Source organism: Nycticebus coucang, chromosome 6, assembly GCF_027406575.1.
Source record: "Nycticebus coucang isolate mNycCou1 chromosome 6, mNycCou1.pri, whole genome shotgun sequence".
NCBI lineage: Eukaryota > Metazoa > Chordata > Mammalia > Primates > Lorisidae > Nycticebus > Nycticebus coucang.
Genome location: NC_069785.1, coordinates 10,529,582 through 10,552,733, shown reverse-complemented (window position 1 = coordinate 10,552,733; position 23,152 = coordinate 10,529,582).

The window sequence follows — 23,152 nt, the reverse complement described above, 5'->3', positions numbered from 1 at the left end:
ACTCTCCAGTTTATAACTGCTTTGCTTTGTGAACAGCCCAGGAGAATTATTATTTTTTGACTGCCGCATGATGTATTGCAAGATTTCAATGTCGAAAGGCCAGGTGGCCCTTTCAACCTGATGGATTAACGTGTTTGAATCTACGCAGGTGGCGCTTTTAGTCCTAGTAACACAGCGGTTGTCTGCCAACGCTGCCCATCTCAACATGTACAGCATGAAGTGCATTTTATATTATTCAATTTAAATAAGAGCAAGAATAACCTAAACTCTCTCCTATTTACTCAGCACAAAAGAGAAATATAAATAATACTGTGCTGACCTTGATTCTTTCTGAATCTTCTCTCATTGCAATGTAACTTCTATTTGGACAAGGCCTTGTGGTCTCGTTCATTTAGGTACATCCAGATTCTGTAATGGTGTCACTACATTGAGTATATTTCCAGTATATATTTGAACAGATAAAAAAGTAATGGCTGTTATTTATATCATGCTAAATTTTCATATTTAAAGTGTGCTGATTTTCCATATCTACCCTAGGACTAGATGGAGTATCCAGAGAAGAATTGGCAATTAAACTTAGCACATTTTTAGTAAATTTTTTTTTTTTTTTTTTTTTTTTTTTTGTTGGGGATTCATTGAGGGTACAATAAGCCAGTCATTTTTAGTAAATTTTGAATTGATTGTCTATAAGGTTCTTTTTCTAGAAAAAGCTTGATGGGAACCCAAAGGGAATAGATAAATCCATGCCATAAATTAAGAGAAAACCAGGTATCTTCCACAAGGAATAAGAGCATGTTTTACGCTACCTTTATCCTTGTCTTCATCTTATCTTTGTGGGTGGTTCTGGCCAGAGGTAGCTGAAGAAAGGAGGGTGGTACACTTGATGGAAAGGACATTTTATAAAGCTTGGATTTGCAGTAAATTTATACTTTTAATTTTAATGTTTGTTTTTGTCATTTTTTACTAACAAAATAAGTTTTCTGGCAGGTTGCTTTGTGGTTCGGTCGTGGACCTAGCCTGTAGAGGTATAGTTATATCTACGTCTATCTATATCTATTTAAGTTCTTATTTTCCAAAAATACTTTGGGTTTATTTTAAGAAGACACGACTTCTAACATGAATTTTCTACATTTAGAAAAGATAGGAAAAAAAAAAAAAGAAAAGATAGGAGAAAGTCTTGACAGATGATCTAAAATCACTCATGAATGCAAATGAGGTGATTATTAGCATTTTCACTTGGGCTGCTAATTAATTGGCAGGTATTTGTAACTCCACATAAACCAGCACCCTTGTAAATTATCCACTACGTATTCAGTAAGGCAGAACATAGTAGGATGATTCTGAGATAGGATCATAATTTGAAGTGATATGCTTTATGTGTCTTGTTCTATAACATCCTTAGAAGAGACAAAATCGTTCAGCGCTATAATTTGATCCCTATGAGACTGTAGTGTAGAACTGACTTTACTATATAGCAGAGAAGCAACGATCTATCTTGTTTTAGAGATGCAGAGAAGGGCCCAACTGGAGGAAGAATCTTTCCCCCCAAATCTCTCTCTCCTACTTAGGAATGATCCCCTTTCCACCAGACCAGTCCTGTTTTGTTTTTGCTGCCAGAGCATAATTATTACTAGTGCTACCTCCACTCTCTAAAGGGTCCCTGTATTGACCAAATATTGTCTGGACATACTGCTGCTAATTATTTGCCCTGAACACTAGACTCTAGTCATTTATACTTCAGTGTGAATGTAATTTAGAACATTTCCTAAAAGTAGAGTTTTCATTAAAATATCAAATCAGGAGGGGGCACCGAGTCTAAGAAGCGGTACATCATTGTGAGGCTGGGGAGGCCAACTTAATTTATTTCACAGTTTTTCCAGAAAAATACCTTTCAGGAGTTTATACTGTAAGTGGATTTAATTTAATGTTTCTTATTCTCTTTTTCTTTGATGTTGTGATTAAATAAGAAATTCAGAAACAGAAAACCTGGAAAACTTTTTGATTTTTCAGTTAATCAATACCTGCCTATAATAGGGTCGTTCATAGCATTTCAGCTTTAATGTCTGTTTTCCTCTGCTTCTCTTTTTGTCCCCGGGTCTCCCTCTTTTCTATACATGTTTGTCCCTTTCTCCATCTGCCCTTTCTTTCTTATCTCATCTTCTTCTACCTCTTCCGCTGTTAGATCCCTCTTCAACTTCCTGCTTCTCTCTCCTAAACAGTAGGTCCAAGACCTCAATATATGTGAATAGCAGAGTACTCTGAAATATTTACGTAGCTTGAATTTTGACTAATGTTAATGTAATTGTTAGCTTTAACAGCTATAATTTATGACTTTTCCTGTGATCTTAATTCTATTTGCATAACAATTCCTTTGCCTTTTCTTCAGTGGAGGTGTTTTCCAAAGCCAGGTGTTTATAATTAAGGCAATTTGAGGGTAATAAAGTCCTAACCTATGTGGCAGAAATGTAAGGTCTAAGGAGAAGGAGATTAATAAAAGCTTGAGTGGCCATTGTTGGCTGGAAGAAGGATATAAAACTTTAACTAGATATTAAAAATTTGATGTCTTGTTATCTGCACTTCATATCATTTTCGTATAATTTGTTATATTTAGTTACATCTTGGGTTAGTCTTCATGGTGGAAATCTGCCAGTTGGCTCATACTATTGCAGTGTCCATGAAGAAGTTTTCCAGATGGTAGAGAGCAAAAGTTGCAAGAGAAGAAAATCTTTAAGCCTTGATTTCATATTTTGCCTATGTACATTCGACTTTTATCTGCACCAGGACCATCTGTATTTGCACATTATCCTTAGAGATAGATGAAGGCTGGGAAAATGTCTCTCTGACACCACACATGAACTCAGAATATATTCCTACACTATTCAGTTTAGTGTTAAGGCTTACATATTCAACTCTGCTGAGTAAACTGGAAAGGCGTGCTTTTTCTTAAAAGTTAACAGAATGCATTTAAAGATGTAATTTCAGAAATTTGGATGTAAGACCTGTATAACAAAAAGTATGCTCTGGTAGAAAGAGCATTAACTTTGGAGTTGAAAGACCCAGGAGTTGGTCTTATTGGCTCAATTTATTATGTCTGTGATCTTGGTGAAGGCATTAACTTTGGGGCTGTTTCTGTATCTGGCAGAAGTAGCTAATGTAGCACAGGCCCATAGGAGGGTGTGAGGTTCAGCTGATACCAAGAAAAGAAGTTTTTGCTGTGGAAACAGCTCTACAAATCCACAGGTCATTTTATTATTCTCTTGGCCTTTAATTACATCAGGGTATGAGGCTGGACTTCTAGAGCTGATGGTACCTCAAGATACCATCTATTCTCCTGCCTTTAAGCACGTAAATAGAGGGATATTGTCTCAACTTACAAATGCAGACATCGAGGCCCAGGAAAGTTAACTGACTTATACATTGTCACACAGACTGCAGGTAGTTGAACACCACGGGCAGCATTTTTTTGCATTCTATCAGACTAGCTTTTGTAAGACATCATGCATCTCATTGAAGAAGAATATTTTTAAAGTGTCCAATTGTCTTTTCCTTTAAAAACAAAGAAAAATAATTTTTGGAGGTTTAAAAATATTTTAAAATCAACATGTAATGATTGCATGTATTTTTTTTTTTTTTTGTAAATAGTGATTTTCCATACACATAAGGTATAGTAACCAGATAAGAGTAATTAGCACAGGGGTGGAGCATGATGGCGGACAGGACGGACGTGTAGCCCACCTCTCCCAAGCCACCAGGTGAGAGGAAAGGGAATCTGGACCTTCCCTGTGTGTGGATTATTGGAGTGGACAGACAGCTGGAGACGCCCAGCGAACTGGCAGTTTGCTATATATGAGGGGTAATTTAAAATCACAGACTCTGTTGTAGAGATTCTTCCCTGCTCGGCTGTGTCGGCCAGCAGGCCCCTCCTCTACGGAGGTCAGCAGCTTGTAAATGGTGACAAAATCCAATTGACAAATAATTAATCCTGAACTGAAGGAGGCATCCGAAAGGAGAGCCACTCAAAACCACGGGGAGCTGGGCAAACTGTTGGACAATTGAAAGGAAGGGATCCTGCCCGGGAAACAGACATTTTGAACTACCCAAAAGGGCGGGCACCTTTCCCCCAGGTGTTGGAGGGGGCTGGTGGTTCAGGCCTCGGCGAACTGGCGGGCGCCCATCCAAAAGGGAAACTCTGAACCATAAAACTCAGAATAAGTCCCCCGAGCGCTCCAACCACGGGAACCAGCTTGAAGCCTAGGACGCGGCTTTGGCTTCTGGAGCTGCAAAGCTACTGAAACTGCAGACCGGCTTTGGCTGCTGAAACCACGGGAACCAGTTACAGGAGATAGAGCAGTGAGCCCGCCAATGACCCCGCGAACTCAGCACCGCTCCCCGTATGGCCGATTGGAGTCACCAGTTTGCGGGCGATCCTGGAAACAGAGTGGAGGGACTTAGGAAGTGTGGACACCTGCACTGAGTGGGAAGGTCAGTTGCAAGTGCTGTCTGGAAAAGAACAGCCGAGGTTGCACAATTCTTAGGCGACAAACTTTTACGGAAACTCCAAAATGGCTATCGGCCCTGGAAGGTGGTTACCATGGTAATGGTATAAACTGTAAATCAGGTATAAGTCTTGGAACCACTCACAGTGCCACCTGGTGTCCAGAAAGTATATTGCAGTATGAATATATTCCTATGATCCCTACAGCAGACATATAGATATGTATAGGTATATTTCTACACACAAGAATATTTTTGTAGTTGGTGCCTTTTTTGTTTTGTTTTGTTTTGTTTTTGGTTTTCATGGGTTTTTTTTTTGTTGTTGTTGTTTTAGTCTGTTTTTTTCCTCACCATTTTCTTAGAGGAGATTTCAATAATTTTTTATTATTACTTTTTATATAGATATATCTTTTATTTCTATGTCTTCTAATTTTAATTTTTTCTTTCTTCTCATTTAATATTCCTTCTAACGCCACTTTTTTCTCTCTTTTTTCCTTTCTTTCAATTATTTTACGATTATCACTATTTTTATTGCAGTTGTTCTTATATTGCTGTTGTTGTGGCTGTTGCCTGTATGTCTATGTGTCTCCGTCTGTCTCTGTATCTATGGGCCCATGTGCCTGGTAACCTTTATATCTGTTTATTTGTTCATTTGGTCTCAATGAGCTTGGTGTTACGACCTGCAACTCTGAGCTCCTAACACTCCCCTCCACTCTCACTCTGTGATCTGGAGACCTGCCCCCCCAGGAGTCCAGATTCTTGGGTGAACTCTCGAGAGGTGTAGACAGGACCTGGACTGCAGCTGGCCAGTGCTGACTCTGTAGCAAAAGAGCGAGAAGACGACGGTTGGCTGAGAGGGAATTACACTGGAGCGGTGGTGCCCCGAGGTGCAGAGCAACAGCCGTCTTCAGCAATAACAAGGCCCACCCCCGGATAACCCATAGCCTCTCCTCCTGTCTTCCTGGGCAACCAGATGAGGCCGAGCATCTTCTCAGATGGCAACCACCATGGAACAGACCTGGGATTGAAACACAGGCCCCGTGAGTAAAGGGTTTTCCTGAGACGGTACCAACCTGGGTGTAACATGGGGACTAGAAAACACACCCGCAGAGCCAGGAAACTCCCAGGGTGGGGCTGATCCAGAGGACCACTCTACTGAGCCTAAGACACACCTGGCCCTTAGGGGATCACCAGCCTATAGACAAAGGAGGCCAAGAGGCTACAGCCAACAACTGATCGTGCTGCGAACACAAACCCGCAGGACTAAAGACAGGGCCTGAGGCACAGGTTCTGGGAACTCAAATCAGCCTCTCCTCTGCAGAGGAATCTGGCAAGGTCAGAAACAAACTCCCACAGGGTTGTTCCCTTCACCTAGTAATGTAAACTAAGGGTGGGGCTGGAACTGAGTGAACACCTCCAGACTCCATCAAGTGCCCGAGGTTGACAGGCCACACCACCCCCTGCTGGATAAAGACAGAGAATAGTGGCCTAGACGAGCAGACACAGACTACCCTGTGACTTGGGCAGGTGCAAACCCCTGGAGTATCTGCTTACTGCAGACAACTGACTGGGTCACAGCCCTATGGGACTAGCAGTGACTGGGTGTGACAGAACTGCAAGGTGGGGAAGGAGGCATCAATCTTCCCAGACTGATCTATTTACTGGTGGCTCTTCCTAACTCCACACAGCACTGGAGCAAGCCATTTTAGAGCAGTCACCAGACCTCTGTGATCTAGTTCCCAGGGACCTCTTGAACTCTCCCACCCGAGGCAGCTGCTGACTGAGACAATTGATTTGGACCTTTTGAACTGAGTCACTCACCTGGGAACTATCCAGGTGGTGCCCTGGGTGTGTGGTTGTAGGAAGGTTTGATTTTCCTTTTCCATTTGTTGCCTGTGGTGGGTGGGGTGACTTAATTGCTGGTATTTCTTCACAGCTGAGACGTCAACCCAGAGTAACTGTTTCACTAGGGTCACATAGAAACCAGCTGAAAACAAGACAGAACAACTTAGCCCCTCCACACCAAACAGGGTCCCAGTTTCCCAGGCCACAGCACTGTACGGGTCCTCGACAAAACACCAGAGGAAAATCAAAGGGAGTAAAATAATCATGGGGCGGAATCAGCGGAAAAACTCTGGTAACATGAATAACCAGAATAGATCAACCCCCCCAAGGAAAGATACGGCAGATGTAATTGAAGATCCCATTCACAAACAACTGGCTGAGATGTCAGAAATTGAATTCAGAATTTGGATGGCAAACAAGATTAACAAAATGGAATTAGGAATTTGTGGAGAAATTCAAAAGCTGTCTCAAGAATTTAACGAATTTAAAGACAAAACCACCAAAGACTTAGACACACTGAAACAAGAATTTACAGCCCTCAAAGATATGAAAAATACAGTAGAATCCCTTAGCAACAGAATGGACCAAGCAGAAGAAGGGATCTCCAACATCGAACAAGCCTTTGAATGCTCCCAAACTCTCAAAGAGGAAGAGAAATGGAGAGCAAAATGGATCACTCACTCAGAGAGCTCTGGGATAACTCAAAGAAGGCAAATATCCGACTCACAGGAATTCCTGAAACAGATGAAGTGGCCTCACTGGGCGCAGAGGCCCTTCTGCGTGAAATTATGAAAGAGAATTTTCCAGACATGCCTAGAGAACCTGAAATTCAGATAGCAGATAGCTTCAGAACCCCAGCACGACTCAACCCCAATAAGACATCCCCTAGGCATATCATAATTAACTTCACTAAAGTTAATATGAAGGAGAAAATTCTCAAAGCGGCCAGGCGAAAGATATCTATTACCTTCAAAGGGAAGAACACTGGAATCACTGCAGATCTCTCTGCTGAAACTTTTCAAGCCAGAAGAGGGTGGTCATTAACGTTTAATTTCCTCAAGCAAAATAACTTTCAACCCCGGATCTTGTACCCAGCTAAACTGAGTTTCATTTATGATGGAGAAACTAAATACTTTAATGACATACATATGCTAAAGAAATTTGCCATAACCAAACCAGCTCTTCAGGATATTCTCAGATCTATCTTCCATAATAACCAACCCAATCCTCTACTACAAAAGTAAACTCACTCAGAAACTTCTGATCAAACTCCAACTTCCACAATGGCAAAAGGATTAAAAATGCCCACTGGACTTTTGAAAAACTCAATACTCTCCATTAATGTGAATGGCTTAAACTGCCCTATAAAGAGACATAGGTTAGCTGACTGGATACAAAAACTCAGGCCAGACATTTGTTGCATACAAGAGTCACATCTTAACTTAAAAGACAAATACAGACTGAGGGTGAAAGGATGATCATCCATATTTCAGGCAAATGGTAACCAGAAAAAAGCAGGAGTTGCAATTTTATTTGTGGATACAATAGGCTTTAAACCAAGAAAAGTAAGGAAGGACAAAAATGGTCACTTCATATTTGTTAAGGGTAAGACTCAATATGATGAGATTTCAATTATTAATATCTATGCACCCAACCAGAATGCACTTCAATTTATAAGAGAAACTCTAACAGACATGAGCAACTTGATTTCCTCCAACTCTATAATAGTCGGAGATTTTAACACTTCTTTGGCAGTGATGGATCGATCCTCCAACAAAAAGCTGAGTAAAGAAATTCTAGATTTAAATCTAACCATCCAGCATTTAGATTTAGCAGACATCTACAGAACATTTCATCCCAACAAAACTGAATACACATATTTCTCATCAGCCCACAGAACATACTCCAGAATCAATCACATCGTAGGTCCCAAGTCTAACCTCAGTAAATTTAAAGGAATAGAAATTATTCCATGCATCTTCTCGGACCATCATGGAATAAAACTTGAGATGAGTAACAACAGGAATCTGCATACACCTACAAAAACATGGAAGTTAAATAACCTTATGCTGAATGATAGCTGAGTCAGAGATGAGATCAAGAAGGAAATTGCCAAATTTCTGGAAAAAACGACAATGAAGACATGAACTATCAGAATCTCTGGGACACTGCAAAGGCAGTTCTAAGAGGGAAATTTATAGCACTGCAAGCCTTCCTCAGGAGAATGGAAAGAGAGGAAGTTAACAACTTAATGGGAATCTCAAGTGACTGGAAATGGAAGAACACTCCAACCCCAAATCCAGTAGAAGAAAAGAAATAACCAAAATCAGAGCAGAACTAAATGAAATTGAAAACAAAAGAATAATACAACAGATCAATAAATCAAAAAGCTGGTTTTTTGAAAAGGTCAACAAAATAGATAAACATTTGTCCAACCTAATCAGGAAAAAAAGAGTAAAATCTCTAATCTCATCAATCAGAAATAACAAAGACGAAATAACAACAGACTCCTCAGAAATCCAAAAAATCCTTAATGCATATTACAAGAAACTTTACTCTCAGAAATACGAAAATATGAAGGAAATTGACCGTTACTTGGAAGCACGTCACCTTCCAAGACTTAACCAAAATCAAGTGGAAATGTTGAACAGGCCCATATCAAGTTCGGAAATAACATCAACCATACAAAATCTCCCCAAAAAGAAAAGCCCGGGACCAGATGATTTTACGTCAGAATTCTACCAAACCTTTAAAGAGGAATTAGTACCTATATTACTCAACCTGTTCCAAAAGGTAGGAAAAGAAGGAAGACTACCCAACACATTCTATGAAGCAAACATCACCCTGATCCCCAAACCAGGAAAAGACCCAACAAGAAAAGAAAATTATAGACCAATATCACTAATGAATATAGATGCAAAAATATTCAACAAGATTCTTTTTTTTTTTTTTTTGTGGAGACAGAGTCTCACTGTACTGCCCTTCGGGTAGAGTGCCGTGGCATCACACGGCTCACAGCAACCTCCAACTCTTGGCTTATGCGATTCTCCTGCCTCAGCCTTCCGAGCAGCTGGGACTACACGCCCGGCTATTTTCCTGTTGCAGTTTGGTTGGGGCTGGGTTTGAACCCACCACCCTCGGCATATGGGGCCGGCGCCCTACTCACTGAGCCACAGGTGCCACCACTCAACAAGAGTCTAACAAACAGAATCCAGCAACATATCAAACAAATCATACATCATGACCAAGTCGGTTTTATCTCAGGGTCTCAAGGCTGGTTCAATATACGTAAATCTATAAATGTAATTCAGCACATAAACAAATTAAAAAACAAAGACCATATGATTCTCTCAATCGATGCAGAAAAAGCTTTTGATAACATCCAACATCCCTTCATGATCAGAACACTTAAGAAAATTGGTATAGAAGGGACATTTCTTAAACTGATAGAGACCATCTACAGCAAACCCACAGTCAATATCATATTGAATGAAGTTAAATTGGAATCATTTCCACTCAGATCAGGAACCAGACAAGGCTGCCCATTGTCTCCATTGCTCTTTAACATTGTAATGGAAGTTTTAGCCACTGCAATTAGGGAAGAAAAGGTGATCAAGGGTATCCACATAGGGTCAGAAGAGATCAAACTTTCACTCTTTGCAGATGATATGATTGTATATCTGGAAAATACTAGGGACTCTACTACAAAACTCTTAGAAGTGATCAAGGAATACAGCAGTGTCTCAGGTTACAAAATCAACATTCATAAATCGGTAGCCTTTATATGTACCAAAAATAGTCAAGTTGAAAAAACAATTAAGGACTCTATCCCATTCACAGTAGTGCCAAAGAAGATGAAATACTTGGGAGTTTATCTAACAAAGGAAGTGAAAGATCTATATAAAGAGAACTATGAAACTCTAAGAAAAGAGATAGCTGAGAATGTTAACAAATGGAAAAATATACCATGTTCATGGTTGGGAAGAATCAACATTGTTAAAATGTCCATACTACCCAAAGCAATATATAATTTCAATGCAATCCCCATTAAAGCTCCACTGTCATACTTTAAAGATCTTGAAAAAATAATACTTCATTTTTTTGGAATCAGAAAAAACCTCAAATAGCTAAGACATTACTCAAAAATAAAAACAAAGCAGGAGGAATCACGCTACCAGACTTCAGACTATACTACAAATCGATAGTGATCAAAACAGCATGGTACTGGCACAAAAACAGAGAAGTAGTTGTCTGGAACAGAATAGAGAACCAAGAGATGAATCCAGGTAATTACCATTATTTAATCTTTGACAAGCCAATTAAAAACATTTAGTGAGGAAAAGATTCCCTATTTAACAAATGGTGCTAGGTGAACTGGCTGGCAACCTGTAGAAGACTGAAACTGGACCCACACCTCTCACCATTAACCAAGATAGACTCTCACTGGATTAAAGATTTAAACCTAAGACATGAAACTATAAAAGTACTAGAAGAGAGTGCAGGGAAAACCCTTGAAGAAATTGGGTTGGGCGAGTTTTTTATGAGAAGGACCCCCCGGGCAATTGAAGATGCTTCAAAAATACACTTTTGGGACTCGATCAAACTAAAAAGCTTCTGCACAGCCAAGAACACAGTAAGTAAAGCAAGCAAACAGCCCTCAGAATGGGAGAAGATATTTGCAGGTTATGTCTCCAACAAAGGTTTAATAACCAGAATCCACAGAGAACTCAAACGCGTTAGCGAGAAAAGAACAAGGGATCCCATCGCAGGCTGGGCAAGGGACTTGAAGAGAAACTTCTCTGAAGAAGACAGGTGCATGGCCTTCAGACATATGAAAAAATGCTCATCATCTTTTTTTTTTTTTTTTTTTGGGGTTTTTGGCCGGGGCTAGGTTTGAATCCGCCACCTCCGGCATATGGGACCAGCACCCTACTCCTTGAGCCACAGGCGCCGCCCAATGCTCATCATCTTTAATCGTCAGAGAAATGCAAATCAAAACTACTTTGAGATATCATCTAACTCCAGTGAGACTAGCCTATATCACAAAATCCCAAGACCAGAGATGTTGGCATGGATGTGGAGAAAAGTGAACACTTTTGCACTGCTGGTGGGAATGCAAATTAATACATTCCTTTTGGAAAGAGATATGGAGACCACTTAGAGATCTAAAAATAGATCTGCCATTCAATCCTGTAATCCCTCTACTGGGCATATACCCAGAAGACCAAAAATCACACCATAACAAAGATATTTGTATCAAAATATTTATTGCAGCCCTATTCATAATTGCTAAGTCATGGAAAAAGCCCAAGTGCCCATCGATCCACAAATGGATTAATAAATTGTGGTATATGTACACCATGGAATATTATGCAGCCTTAAAGAAAGATGGAGACTTTACCTCTTTCATGTTTACATGGATGGAGCTGGAACAAATTCTTCTTAGTAAAGTGTCTCAAGAATGGAAGAAAAAGTACCCAATGTACTCACCCTTATTATGAAACTAATGTAGGACCTTCACATGAAAGCTATAACCCAGTTATAACCTAAGAATAGGGAGAAGGGGGAAAGGGAGGGGAGGGAGGGGGGAGGTAGGTGGACGGAGGGGGATTAATAGGATTACACCTGCAGTGCATCTTACAAGGGTATATGTGAATCCTAGTGAATGTGGAATGTAAAGGTCTTAGCAAAACAACCAAGAAAATGCTACGAAAGCTATGTTAACTAGTGTGATGAAAATGTGTCAAACGGTCTATGAACCAAGTGTATGGTGCCCCATGATCATACTAATGTATACAGCTATGATTTAATAAAAATAAATAAATAAAAAAAGAGTAATTAGCACATCCATCTTCTCAAACATTTATCATTTTGTGTGTGTAAAGAATATTTAATATCCTCCTCTAACTATTTGAAACTCTAGAAATATATTATTGTTAATTATAGTCATCCAACGGTGGTATTGATCCCTGAAACTTATTCCTCTTACCTAGTTGTAATTTTGTATCCTTGAGAAATTTTCTCTTTATCCTCCCTTGCCCCCCCTTCCCAGCTTCTAGTATCGTCTGTTATACTTTTGCTTCTGTGAGGTCAACGTTTCATCTTCCACCTGTGAGTGAGAACATGCAGTGTTTAACTTTCTGCACCTGATTTGTTTTCCTTGACATAATGTCCTTCAGTTCTACCCATGTTGCTGCAACTGACGACACATCAGATAAATAGTTTGCAAGTATTTTCTCCTATTCTGTAGGTTGTCTGTTTATTTTGTCAATTGTTTCTTTTCCATGTAGGGGTTTTCTTGAAAGAAGAGATATGGAATATGAAATGTCTATTAGAGTTACCACTTTCAGAGTGTGAGTTTGGCACTGAGGGTATAGAACATTCATAATTGCCCTTCTTAGGACGTTATCCAGTTTAATTTAAAATAGCACTAAAATGAAGAACAATTTGTATTTGACCCCCTTTACTTGTGTAGCTAAGATCATTAAACGTTTTACAGATGGTTCATCAATGCCAAATTTGCAGGAGTCAGAGTTGATATGAGTATCATATAAATAAATAAATAGAACAGTATTTACAATGTTTGCTAATTAAAGCAATTGATATTATTCAAGTAAAGAGGAGGGTAAGCCTTTACTTAGCATTCTTCCTAAGTAATTAAGGAAGATCGATGGAGCTCAGCCTCAAATAGCTGAGGGCTGTAAATTAGAAAAAAAATTACTTTATCCAACATTTACCTTAGTTTATCCCTGTGGATTTAGGGAGCTATTAGTGAGGTGTGTGCAGTGAATCAACAGACTATATACTGCATATTACTTTCCCAAAAAGTTACTGATGTAGCAACAATCAAAGCAATTTAAAAAACAATGAACAAAGGAAAAATAAGATCAGCAAGCAGTCAGCAGATTTTTTTAGTCCTAGTTCTAAGAAAGCATTCATCACCTGTTGTTTATCACTAATCACTACAAGATAACACACAAAATTTTTCAATCCTGCTGGGCTATTTTCTTTACACTGAGAGCATTCACTGTGGTCAAGAGCTTTTTGCAGGCGGTGTGAACCTTGATTTATGGTTATTTGAATAGGGCAGCGGATTGAGAAAATTGTCTGCAGTGATACAACTTAATTGGCTCATTACTATGCTTGATATGAGCTGATAGAATGTGATTCTCCATAGTAATGTCTCAAAGAAACAAATATAACTTTTGCTATTTACCCAAACTTTCCCAGTGGGAGGAATTGAGTTACAAATCTTGAATACCTGTGCTTTCTCAAGAGTCTTCTACTACTTCTGCTGACATAGAAAATACATGAGAAGAGCTTTGTAGTGGTCATCAGTTACTTCTGTTCCTAAACTCAGAATAGTGGGATTATTACCAGAATTTCTTTCTTCAGTAGGTCCTTGGTCTCGGGGATTAGAAGAATGAATCCACAGACCACAGATCAGTGGTAAGATAGGATTTATTATACAGAAGAGAATGCAGAAAAAAGCACCAGAGCTCCTGGCAGAGGGAAAGACTTAAGTTAGAAAATCTCCTCTCTGCCTGGGCTCTTTGTGGATGGTCGCCTGGGTCCTTTGTAGTTACATTTGGCCAGGACTTGATTTCAAATGAATGGATACAGTCCCTTCTGCTGGGACAACATGAGTGAGGGCATCAATGAATGATACAGTCCCTTCCCCTGGGATAAGATGAATGTGTGTATTAATGAATGGATACAGTCCCTTCCCCTGGGGCACAATGTGCGTATTAATGAATGGATATAGTCCCTTCCCCTGGGGCACAATGTGTGTATTAATGAATGGATACAGTCCCTTCCCCTGGGGCACAATGTGTGTTTTAATGAATGGATACAGTCCCTTCCCCTGGGGCACAATGTGTGTATTAATGAATGGATACAGTCCCTTCCCCTGGGGCACAATGTGTCTATCAATGCATGGATACAGTCCCTTCCATTGGGATAAGATAAATGTGTATCTCTGAATGGATACAATCCCTTCCCCTGGGGCAAGATGTGTGTGTCAATGAATGGATACAGTCCCTTCCATTGAGATAAGATGAATGCGTATCAATGAATGGATACAGTCCCTTGCCCTAGGGCAAGATGAATGTGTGTATCAATGAATGGATACAGTCCCTCCTCTGGGATAAGATGAGTGCGTGCATCAGTGAATCAATGCAGTCCCTTCTTCTAGGGGCAAAGTGAATGAATGCATTAATGAATGAATATAGTCCATTTATAAAATTGTCCAGGCCTAGGAAATGAGGGGTCTCTCTTCATCCCTGAATGGGGGAACCCTGTTTCCCCATTGGGACTGTGAAATGCTCACAGGGGAGTACTGTAGCCAGAGGAGGCTGTCTAAGTCCAAGGGTGGTTCTGGAGTTGGAACCAGCAGCATCCAGGGCTGTGCCGTAGTTTCCCTCAACTAACTCAGGACCCACGGGCTTCCGTGCTCGCCCTCTCTACAGCACTTGGCTCTCCAGCTTTGCTCACCCTCGGCCGCTGCACCAACACCCCCAGGAGGATGCAGAAGGCATGGCTGGTCCCTCCAGGTGGCTGGCATGCCCAACCCAGGGCACCACCTGCCCTGTACCAGGGTGGCAGAGTAACCTAACAGTCTCCTCATGTAAAACAGAGAGACTGCCCTAACTTTCCTTAGTCTTCCCAGGACTCTACATTTCCCAGTCAAATTTGTCACTTAAAGTATTCAATCCAAAGTCTTGTGGATTATATGTATAATGATCAACTTTATGATTATTATAGTTCTTTGATGTCTAGAAAATGACAACTGCGTAAGTTGAAGAAAAAATATGTCTAAAGTGACGACAAAAATTTATTACAGGCTGGGGCAGTGGCTCACACCTGTAATCCCTACACTCAGGGAGACTGAGGAGGCTGGATCACTTGAGCTCAGGAGTTTCCAGACCACCCTGTGTCAGAGGGAAACCCATCTCTACCGAAAATAGAAACAACTAGCCAGGTGTTGTGGCAGGCACCTACAGTCCCAGCTGCTTGGAAGACTGAGGCAGGAGGACCGGGGCGACTCGAGTTTGAGGTTGCTGTGAGTTATCATGATGCCATGGCACTCTACCCAGGGCGAAAGAGTGTGACTCTGGAACAACAATAACATCATCATCATCATCAACAACAACGTATTACACAATCCTGGACCAAGAAAAAAATGTTAAAGAATTCTCACCAACTACTACATGTGTTTGAAAAGTAGGCCTCAGGTGCTCACAGGTCATTTCTAACTCCTATTTTTGGTATGAAAACTTGTAAAGGGAAGTCAAGTCATCAAAATCCATGAATCTTTTCCTTGATTTTTATTGACTAAAAATACTTAAAAAATTGTGACGTGAGAACTTTTTAGGGGAAAGGAGGCAAAGAAAATACGTGCAATAGAAAAGTACAGTGAAACTAATCAGGTTACAAGAAGTATAGGAAATTATAGAGCAAATCTTTTGTATTAAATTTAATATATAAGTAGATAAATAATTGGATTATAAAATTAATATACGTTCATCATTGAAAAATTATAACAAAGAAGATCTTACTACTTAGTGACTATGGTTTGCTTTTCCAGTTGTTTTCTTACATTTTTAAACAAAAATGGAATTGTTTTCTTCCTGCTATTTGATAACATGAGTCATCTGTTAAAAACCTATTACAGATTTTTCTAAAATAACCTTTTAAAATTTGATTTTTAATGAGTGCATGTTATTCCATTAAATGGATATACCCTAATTTGTTAAACAAAATCCTCATTAGTGTTTTTTTTAGGTTATTGACCTTTTTTTACTATCACAGGATGAACATTATATGTATGTGTAGATATATGTTTATATATGTACATATGTATGTGTTATTTATACAAACACAGACACACACACACACACACACACACTTGAATTGTTGGAGGAATAGACATGCCCTTTAAAGATTTGTTGCTGTGCACAGAAGCTGTATTACTTTATGCTTTTATAAGTAATGTAAAAGACTGCCTGTTTACTTGTAGCCCAGAGTTATGAAGGTGAGTATTATTGCTAAAACAAAATTCAGATGCAAACCAGAACTGAAAAATTCCTGGGCAAACAATACCAAATGCCTTAAGAATAGCTTTAAATCTTGCTTAAATTAAATACATAAGTGAAACTTAATTCGGAATTGTAACTACAAATGTAAACAAACCTTACCTTGGGTCATTTCTGACAAATGCTCAGCTTAGGCAGAAATACAATGTAACCCCAGCTAATTGTAAGCCGTCAACTAACATATGATTATATTGCCAGGGACTTTCCAACAAGGTAAAGAGGGCCATTTTGTAATTGCAAATCAATAACACAATTTCTTCATTTGCTTCTGTATTTTCCCAGTAAATATTTGTCTTAGATGTTTTGGAACACTAAACCTTTTTCAGTCTGGTGTTCCCCAATTCATGAAGAGCTTCTTACTCAGATAAACTCTTGAAAATTTTAGCATGCTTTGTTTTTTCTTTTACATCATTTTACATTATTAAATATATCTTTATCAATTTCCTTGGTAAAAGTTGTACCTTATTGTTTTTTTACTTCTTTGGTTACTAGTAAGGTTTTGGCCATTTTTATTTTTTTTTTGGACCATTTTTATAGCTATTTATCATTTTTATTTTTTTGTAGGCTATTTTATTCTGTGTAATTCACTTGGTGTCACATAGAAGATAAGCCATTTCTTCTTTGGTGTGTCACTTGCATTTTTCCTTTTATCATCTTCTTTTGACTTACGGGTGTGTTTATTTTTTACCAAGTCAGGCATCCATGGATGAGTTCTTTGCCTCCCCTTTGCCTTTCCTCAATCTCTTGTTAATTGCCTAATGTTTTTGTTAGTATCTGTAAGACCCATGAGGGAAAATGAGATAGAAAATTTGATGAGGCTTCTCTGTCCTTCGATTTTGTAGAAGTAACATGGGTTGTCCATGTGGAAGGGGCCCCTTTAATCACAGTATTATGGGCACACATGGGGTGCCCATGCAGAAGAGGCCCTTTTATAACCACAGCATTCACCATTACCTGGGTAACAGGTATGTTTAATGGGCAAATAGCCCAGTCATCATAAAGCTACTCCCACATGGCCTTTGCATGGTGGGGTGGGGGTTCTGCTTGGCATTATAAATTACAGGGAGAGTTAGGCAGTCTTTCTTCTCAGAGTAAACAAATTACAATGGCTTTTATCCAGTCTGCCAGGCTTGCTTCTCCCACGGTAATACCCTCCTGTGTGTCTGGATCCAGTATCCCCACTGGTGATTGTTCAAGTTCACATTTTGGGTCCTGCATCAAGCCAAACATGCTCTTCCCTTCTGTAGCCTTGAGAACCCAAGATACCGCCCCTAATAGTTATTCTCATAATCCATTTTAGTGAAGCTTCCTCAGGAAGCTGATGATACCAATCTACAAAACAAAACAATTCCTTCACATTACTTGCCCTTCTAGCATGCTGGCTCCTTCCTTGGTGATGAAAGATCCTGAGCCACAGGCGCCGCCCTGTAACTTTTACCTTTAGTAACTGAGTATAGCACACAGCTTCATGCTCTGGGTGATCAAGTAGCCGCTTAGGAATCAGTGATTCCTCATCCTCCATCCTTTCATAGTTTCTCTTCCCAAATCACTTGTTTCTGTGAGGCAGGGCCATTCTAGCAAACCCTGACCCTCTGATACCAATTGCTTTGGGGAAACAATTCAAACTATGTTTTCTTTCTAAATTTTACACCAAGACAATAATCTGTGCTCAACTGTAGGGTTTTCCCCACTCAACAGGCAGCTGACACCATCTGGATGTCCTGTAATTCAAGTCTGAAATTATCTACCTAGTGACAGTGTCAGATCCCCAAGGGTGAGGGCTCAGTCCCCAAAACTGCCTCCCTATGCTGGTTGTAAGTCCAGGCCTCTGGAGCTTCTGACAACGGGCTTCAAGTTGGGCTTCCCAGGACCTGCTCTCTTTGGGTTTGATTAACTTACTGGAGCTGTTCATAGAACTCAGGGAAACACTGAGTTCTGGTTTATTAGAAAATCTAATGCAGAGGATATAGATGAAGACAGGTACATGGCAAGCCGTGGGAGCAGGGCACAGGATTTCCAAGTATTCAGCTACCTGGAAGTTCCCAGGTCACCTAGTTTTTTTAAAAAAATTTGATCATCATACTTTTTAGTTCAAAGTATTTTTCTTTTTAAATAGTTTTTATGCCTCTATTGAGTTTCCTTTTTTGTTCAGCCATTATCAACATACATAAAATTATTGGAATGTACATTTTTACATATTTTTGTTGGCTGCTTTGATGTTTTTGAGTTGAAAATGCAACATGTGCATTCATTTGGGCCTCAATTTCTTGCCTTGGAATGTCGACTGGTTTTAGGATGAGGAATGCATGTCATAACAATTCTGGACTGTTAGTTTTCAAGATTGTTGGTGTTTTAGTTTAGAAGGACGTTAACTTGGCTGTCAACTTATAAAACCTATGTTCCCTGCCGTGTACAGCTGCTATCTATAAGAGGCAAGGCTTGTGCTGTCTCTGCTCTGTGTGTGTATGTGTGTGTGTGAATGTGTGTATGTGTGTGTGAATGTGTGTATGTGTGTTTGTGTTTATGTGTGCGTATGTGTGTTTATGTATGTGTGTGAATGTGTGTATGTGTGTGTGTTTGTGTTTATGTGTGTGAATGTGTGTATCTGTGTGTGTGTATGTGTTTGTGTTTATGTGTGTGTATGTGTGTGCATATGTGTGTTTATGTGTGTGTGTGAATGTGTGTGTATATGTGTGTGTTTGTGTTTGTGTGTGAATGTGTGTTTATGTGTGTATGTGTGTGTGTTTGTTTTTATGTGTGTGTATGTGTGTGTATGTGTCTTTGTGTGTGTATGTATGTGTGTGAATGTGTATGTGTGTGAATGTGTATGTGTGTGAATGTGTGTATGTGTGTGAATGTATGTGTGTATGTGTGTATGTGCGTGAATGTGTGTGTGTGTGAATGTGTGTGTGTATGTGTGTTTGTGTGTGTGTGTATGTATGTGTGTGTGAATGTGTGTATGTGTGTGTATGTGTGTGAATGCGTGTGTATGTGTGTTTGTGTGTATGTATGTGTGTGTGAATGTGTGTATGTGTGTGTATATGTGTGTGAATGCATGTGTATGTGTGTTTGTGTGTATGTGTGTGAATGTGTGTATGTCTGTGTGTGTGTATGTGTGTGAATGTGTGTAAGTGTATGTGTGTATGTGTGTGAATGTGTGTATGTCTGTGTGTATGTGTGTGTATGTGTGTGTGTGTATGTGTGTGAATGTGTGTAAGTGTATGTATGTATATGTGTGTGAATGTGTGTATGTGTGTATGTGCGTGTGTGTGGTAATAGTTTTAAAGGCACAGCAAATTCTCATGTTTCCTCAGCCTTCCTATTTTGTTTATTTATTTTTATTTTTATTTTTTATTTATTTCTTTTTTTTCAGCCTTCCTATTTTAAATGAGATCTCCAGCAAGCATATATAATTTAGCCAGGAAAGTGAGTTTTTGTCTTGGGTCTGCTACTGTGCTTTCATATCCTGAATCTTGCAAGTATATCCCCTTTATACTTGTACAGGCAGTAAAGCCACAGCTTGTCATTTTTTACCCGATGAAGAAGAGGTAAAAAGGAAAAGGATTCCATCAGTGAGAATATTTATGTTAAAAATCTTTCCCAAGGCTTCACTCATTTATTTTAGTTTTATATCATTGGTACCCCTATCTGCATAGGATTTTGGGAAATGTTAACTCTTTGCCTTCCTGGATAAAAATATGGGTTCTGATAGGAGGAAAGAAGGAGGAATAAACACTGTGGTAATCTGTGCAACAGAAGACGGCTGTCACGAAGTTTAAAATAAGCACTTGACAGTATATCCAAGTGTAGCATCCAGCGTGGAGCCCTCATGTTTTGGTGCCATTCCTGAACACCACTCTTAGAAGATTACCAACTCACCTAGTGGCCCTGCACATTTTGGGCATTTCAATATTTTCCTTTGGTTAGTTGCAGCTGTTGTGAAGTAACACATTCTCTCCTGTCTCCAAGAAGCTCAAAGCCATTCATCTTCCATGTGATATGGGGAAGGGGCTTCCACCTTGTCTCACAGCAACTTCTGAAGTGTTTCTTGCCAGAAGGAGGTGTTGTTCCTCTCAGGCAACTAGCAGGATCCAGACCTAATACGTGAGTTTGGGAGGTGGGTGTGGAGTTGGTAGGGGTGTTAAAGAGAAAGAATTGAGATAGTTGAAATTTCTCTTAGTTATTAAGTTTATATCTGGACCCCTTCATCCTTAACAAACATGGTTTTAGTTAGCGCTTTGAGGCCCAGCTAAAATGTCAAATCCTTTGAAAAAGGATTAAGTTAAGAGTTAAGTTACTATAATTCTACATTTAAACCTGTATTCTAGTTCTTTTCATGGCTTGTAATGACCTATTCATGCATTTTTATTCTGACGGGATTTTATCCACAGATGATTTGCATAATCACAGTGCCTAGCTCATACTAAGTAAATAACACATCATTGTTGAATGAATAAAGGAGAAGATTTGGGTTGCAAAATCATTTCATCTGACAACTTTTCCCCTTCCTGGCTCCCTCCCAGTCTCCTCCCCGTTTTGCTTCTCTCCCTTCCCTCCCCCCTTTCCCTTCTCTTCTCCCACTGCCCGTGCCTTCCACCCATCCTCCCCGCTAGGCATTCTAAACTTAATATTCTTATAATAAAGTGAAAAAGTACTTTTAGCGTAATTTTGGTTCTTCTGTTTTAAAGTCTGGTGTTTAGAAATCATTTAGATTTTTTATTTTTCCTCCTCAGATCATGACATTGTTTAAGATGATGTCTTCTGTTCAAGATGCTGTTTTATGGGAAGGAAGTGGCTAGAATTGTGTTCACGTGTAAGCATATGTACACAACAATTCTTGGACTGTGTGCAGTAATTTTGTTTGTTGGTTATACATGTCTTTCATCATTTTGGTACTAGGATAATTCCAGGATGTCCTCAAATACAGATTTCAATCAGTCTTTCATAAAGGTATAGCAATCTGTTGATGAACAAATCCACAATTAACAATCTACTACAGTATCAGAAACTTCAAAAATATTTCCTAACCAATTATCCCGTGGAATCTAAAACCGTTAACAATTTTGGTTTTCAGTGGGCTCAGCATTGATCTTACTCAGTGAATGATAGAGTTTCAAAACGTTCTTTGCTCTATGTCCTCTGAGCAGAAATTCACATCTGTAATCCATCTGCTGAGTTTTATTTAGCATTTCAGCTTCCAAAACGGCAAATAGATTGCTTGTAGCTGAAGGACTACCTTCTAAATTTTTGGTTACAGAACATTTTCATGTTGGCTGGAATTCAGACTTGAAGCCTACTTCTCAGATGACAGGAAAATAATGCCTTAATTTCTTCAGACTTGCTTCTCAAAACTATTATCTAAATAAGTGTGTGCGTGTGTGTAGGGTGCAGGGGAGAAAGAATGAGTACGGGACAAAACGCGCCATTTCTCAACACCTCTTACTGATATTTTACAGTTAAAAAGCCTGGTTTATAGGGGGTAGGGGCTCTAGGGATATAAAGCTGAATAGAATCTAATTTTTCTGGCTGCATACCGTGCAATTTCCCAATTCCCATTACCAAGACATTGCAATATGAGAAAAGCAGAGAAAGTAGGTCCTTGCCAACTTGTGACAAGTCAGGGTAAATAAAGTCTCAGGAATCAAGGAGAAAGGCAATAGGCAAGCCTCCGTTCTTGTCTTTATATTGGTTTTAAACCACCAACTTAACCCTTTAGAAATATAAGATTCGTCGTGTCAAGAAAGAAATAATTGTAATACTTACGATGAAAGGATGTCGCTTTGCTGTAAGAACTATTAAAATTATTTACATTTGACCTCTCTGTTTCCCATATCATTTTCCTTTGCTTAGTTGCAGATGTTGTGAAGTAACAACTTGAGGCTTTGGCTTTTTATCACTGGTGAGCATGCAAAACACACAAAGCTCAAATCATGGAAGATTTTGTGGCGATGCACGCTTGTCTGTGTGTGTGGGTGGCTGCAGATTCCCTGGATGTGGTTGGTTGTGTGTTTTTGGCTCACTGGTGTCTCTCATGGGTGTCAGAGACTCATCTTCTCTGGCATTCAGCATACGAAGTTCACACCCCTACCTCGGTGTATTACATTTTTATTGCTACATAAAAAGTTGCCTCAACAACAGTTGCTTAAAACAGCTGCTTACTCCTCACAGTTTGCAGATGAGAAGTTGTCAGGGCGTGGCTGGGTTTCTCTGCTCAGCATCTCACAAGGCTGAGGTCAAGGCATTGCCCAGACTTTATCTTCCTCCAAAACCCTAATTCTCTTCCAAGCTCACATGGTTTGTGGCATAATTCATTGCCCTTTCAGCTTTAGGACTGAGATTTCTATTTTCTTGCTTCTTGTAGGACTGAGGTCCTCTCTTGCTAGCTGTTGGCCAGAAACCATTCTCGGAAACAAAGCGATATCTTCAGGTCTGAGTCCCATAGGCCTTTTGAAACTTGACAACTGACTTCTTTAAAGCCAACAGAAGTATTTCTTATGCTTTAAATAAATGTATGTATGTACATACGTATGGATTTCCTGGGAAGCCCACATACTTTTAAAAGCTCACCTTATTAGGTTGGGATTATCTAGGATAATCTTTTTGACAAACTCAAAATCAAGTAATTTGGACAAATCTTTTTTTTTTTTTTTTGAGACAGAGTCTTACTTTGTCACCCTCAGTAGAGTGCCATGGCATCACAGCAACCCCAAACTCTTGGG